Source organism: Agelaius tricolor, unplaced genomic scaffold (assembly GCF_023055355.1).
Source record: "Agelaius tricolor isolate 1412-34295 unplaced genomic scaffold, bAgeTri1.0.p SCAF_2, whole genome shotgun sequence".
Taxonomy (NCBI): Eukaryota; Metazoa; Chordata; class Aves; order Passeriformes; family Icteridae; genus Agelaius; species Agelaius tricolor.
The window spans coordinates 36,830,975-36,835,575 of record NW_027269262.1 but is presented as its reverse complement, the minus strand read 5'-3'; the positions used below and the strand labels follow the sequence as shown (position 1 = coordinate 36,835,575).

Sequence of the window (4,601 nt, the reverse complement as noted above, 5' to 3'; positions counted from 1 at the left end):
TTGGATTAGTTCTTGAGCTTGTAATGCTTACTTTTAAAATGAATGGCAAAATGCCTACTGACTTCAGCACAAGCAGAGCTCAAGAACTGACAGCTACAATCACCTTCATTTGCACCCCACCCATAGTCACAGAATATATTGGAAGTGGTGTCAGCAACAGCAGTGGCACTGGGGCATTTGTGACAAACTACCTTTGGGGTTTGCTTTTGGAATAAAATCCTCATTTACCAGCCTCTGGTAATGAGGTGGCCATATGACTTTAGAGTGAAGGCATTTTTATTAGGGCCTAATGGTAGATATCGTAAATGAGGTTTGTGAATTAAGAAAACACTTTGAACATTGAAGTGATCAAAATCCCTGATGATAAAGATGGGTGTCAGAAATTCCCCAGTTCCAATTGTTGGTCCCATAGCACTTACATGATTCACTACATGTTAATTTAGGCTGTCTGTACATCTATTGTAGAGGTAACTGTATGGTGGGATGATGGTAATTACATATTCTGTCCTCCACAGCACTCAGAAATGTAAGAGGTGTGCTATGTCAAGAGCAGGGGGAATTCAAAGTCCAGTAAGTATGCCTCATTGGGGTTAAAAAGAGAGCTGCTTCTCTTGCTCATGGAGCTGGAAGAGGCTGAGGTGAGGAGACCCACTCAGATTCATAGCAATAAAGGTTCTGTGCAAAATGCTGTCTGAGATCTCAGTTCTGAAAAAAACCTCTTCCCATTCTGTTGTGGGATATCTGAATCTGTTTGAATATCTGAATCTGATTTCTCGTCTGTTTGTATTTTAAACTGTTCCAGACCACGTATCTCCTCCTTTCCCTGTTCCTCCTTTCCATGCTCCCTCGGCAAACAGCTCACTTCCTTACTTTCCTCCAGGAGGAAGGACATCAACGCTGAAAAGGTTAAGTGGGCTGCCTTATGAGTTGGGATGTTGTGAAATTTACACTCATTAGCTTCTCTGGGTGGCCATCAGGAATTTAATTAATATCCTTGACATGGGTTTTTATAACTGGTATCGTGGCTTCCAGATGCCCATTGCTGAGCGAGACAGAGATTGTTCTCGTGAAGAGTGACAGCTTTCAGGAGTGTGCAGAGGCTTTGTACTCTGCCTTGCAAGAAGAAAGACAGCTCTGGTTGCCACCTTCTTCCTGTGGGAAAAAAAGGGAGAAAAAAACCGGCAGCCTTTTTGCAGGTAGCCTTGCTCATGACAGTAACATCACGTCTGTTTCTGCCCTTGTCAACACATCTCACTGTCCACAATCACTCATCATCTCCAGACAGACAGCACTGGAGGAGATCATCAATTGCCAATGCAATTCAGCAGATACACTTCATAAATTTTAATTACATTCCCACTGAAAATGAATGGTCAGAAAATATAAAACATCTGCCATCCAGATCATTTACATTTTTCATACAATAAATCATTGGCAACATCCAAAACAATGGATTAAATCATGTGGAGTGTGATAGGTCAAGGAAGAAGAAACGGCACCCATCGTGTGATTACTGTTTGGAGCAAAGCCATTACATGGTGTACAGTATCAAGGAAAATAAAAACATTAAAAAATAGTAACCATTTGGACTTGTCCTCATAAATAAAATATCCCTGGTATCAGATAGACCCTTCTAATGGATCTATTACTGTGTCTCTGGAAAAAATGAGGGATTGTTTAAATAAAAGAATATTTAGTTAATTAAGATGGAGGGAAATGAGCATTTATCAATTGAGTGTCTGGCCTATTTAGCTTGTAAATAGAATAAAGAAGTGATGTCAGTGGAAAATAATCTGTTAATCAGGTTTAACTAATATCATGACTGTTAAAATAACTCAATCAACATTTTCTTCGATAGTGTGGTGTGAAATCCTAGTGTGAGATCATCAAATAGTATTTCCAAATATTGTATTTTACCTGACAAAGCATCACAACACAGGTTTAACAAGCCAGGTATGGGACTCAGAGGAGACCTGCTACAGCCTTTTGTTCTCTGTTTGGCAGGGGAGCCAGCCCTGGTGGTGATGCAGTGATGCTCAATGAACTCTGCCCCAGGAGGTAAGAAACCTGTGCTCAGCTCGTGTTCTTCCTCAAACTGCTGGAGAGACAGGCCAAGGCACCAGGGTCATATTTCCTTCCACAGAGGGTTTAAGGCAATGCAGCCAGAGGCACAAATGCAAAAAATTACTTTCTCTTCTAGGTACCACAGATTTCCTCAGATTTAGTGAGATTTGGCTGCCTCAGACTCTTGGAAGTTTTTCCTCTGAATTGTAGGTGTTTTGTGCTGTTGAATATTATATTTTTTGTTGTTGTTGTTGTTCTGTTTTGTTTCGTTATCTTTTTTTAATGTGCAATTATATTGTTATATCACCTTGTGTTGCATTTTCATCCAAATGGTGCTTTCTTTGGCCATTCTCCTCACTACCTGTAGAGTTTCCAAACCTGAGACATTGTTGTCTCCCCCTTGAACCATTCTTATTTTCTAAAAACTGAAAGTAGTTTTGGTTGGATCCACGTCAAGGCTTGTTCTTTTGTTTGTCTTTTAAATAGTACCAATCCAAAGGCGTGGATATCCATGGGAGCAGCAAACTGCGAACACACTCAATCACAAGTTGTTGGATACAGCACATCCTCATCCCTAGAGCAGATGAGAGATTAGTGTGTTTGTTAACCTCAGTATCTTTCCTGTTGAATGAAATGGGTGGAAATCAGGTATACACTGAGCAAATGTTTATTTTGACTGGAAGCCCTGTCACTTTGTGTATTTATGTGAAATAGAGAGATGTATGCTTAGCCTGAGGAGGTATCTGCACTCTTCAAAAAAAGGCCATTGATGAATGGCTGTAAAAGCTATACTTTTATCTGTTTTATGTTCTTCTAATGCTGCTAAATTGTTGTATATTAGGTTAAAAAATAGTTCATTCTGACGTTACATGATGAGCATGTCTCGCAATGGTATGTGCAATATAAGCCTCTTTCATTTGACGATTTACTGCTCTTAAAAGGAAATAAAAATCCTCATAACATATGAGAGAACAATGTAGCTGAGAGATTTTTCAAGGTGTTCAGCTTGAGTTCCTTGAAGTAGGAATAATGTTTTTTTAACTCGATGTATCTGTGTATTTTTAATTCAGTTACACAAATATCAGGGGGAAAGAGGTAGCAATTTTTTCCCTCATAGAGATGTTTTACTTCATACTAAACTCCTTTACAACAACAGTAATTATTAAAAAATACCACAGAAGTGCTGCAGCACATGTTATTAGTTACTATTTATACAGTGACACATATTGCTCTACAGACAAATAAAAACAATGTGGCCTTTCCTCTCTCACAGTGATGGTTTATGGGCTTTTCATTACAAGTTTGGCCAGCTGGTTTAGGTATGACAAGTAATTCTCCCTGAATCTATTCCTTTTGCCCTAAACCCCACCCTGAAGGGATAAGTTTTTTAAAATCACAAAGCCTTTGTGCCATTTTTGTCTGCTCTTCCTATCTTGTGCCCCATCCCCCAACTCCCACCCGTCCCCACACTTCTCTCATTTTCTAACCTTTTTTTTACCCTTGTTTTTTTTAGTTCCATTGTTGCCATCTTCACATCTGCTCAGTCCGGGTCTGGAAGCAAAACCAGCAAGCTGTAGTGCAAAGTTCCCAGTACCTCTGCCCACCCTGGAAATAAAAGGTATTGGCAGACCAGTTTTCCCATTCTTTTCAGTCTTTGGCCTCAACAGTGCTCATCTGTATATGGTAGGATATGGGATAGTCCAGTGCACCAACTGCTTCCTCCTGGCTTTTCCCTCCACCAAATTATCCACTGCCCATTGCTTCCTCCTAGACTTTCACAGGAGTGCCTAGGGAAGCCAAATTATGTTGCTAAGGTGCTGGCTGGCCCAGCATGTAGAAGAGGATATACTCTACATATCCTTAAAGGAAATAACAATTCTGCTTCTGCTGTTCAGGGAGTGCTAGGGCCTGCTCAATAACTGCGTTAAACCCTTCTTATACTTCAGATTTACAGATTTCAGGAAGCTGGTTGAAGGCATATATTCCTAAGAACTCATTCAATCAAACAAAACCAAGAAGTTTAGGATGTTTGTCCAGTCCTTTAAGTGACTTCATCACTTCTTTCTCAGTGTACCTCCATTGTGAAACATTTCCTGCAAAACTTACACAGATCAAGGAGAAAGTTCAAAAAGGCATGTAGGCTCCTAACATGTCACTCCAGCTGACTGCAATTGCCTAAATTGATGCCATCTATCTGATTCCTCACACACCTGAAGATCAGCCCAGGTAGGTACCTAGAAGCTTCTAACACAGCTCTGGTGCTGGTGACTTTCTCTGGATCAAGTGAATGCTCTTGACAAGGCCTCCAGATCACCCCCACCAGCTGAGCTTCGGTTTGTGTCCAGGATCAAGGTCAGAATGTACCAGCTGGCTTCCTCTTGGGTAAAATCCATCTGGAAAAAGCACTCTGGGAGCTCACTGAACACGCCCAAGGCACACATGGGTGTCTCAGCTTGGTGGGACCGGGCTGCACTAGTCCAGAAAGGCTGCCCTGGAGGACTTATGCCATGACCATGCGGGGCTCAGTCCCAGCTCTT

General features: G+C 41.1%; 1 long non-coding RNA gene across 1 annotated transcript; it reads left to right on the top strand.

Moving 5' to 3' along the window:
- The first annotated feature begins 2,586 nt into the window (after window positions 1–2,586).
- On the top strand, window positions 2,587–4,265 carry LOC139600627 (uncharacterized). The gene is made up of 3 exons (XR_011682626.1): window positions 2,587–2,712; window positions 3,578–3,682; window positions 4,134–4,265. It is a non-coding gene; the product is annotated as an uncharacterized lncRNA (long non-coding RNA).
- Window positions 4,266–4,601: the final 336 nt, after the last annotated feature.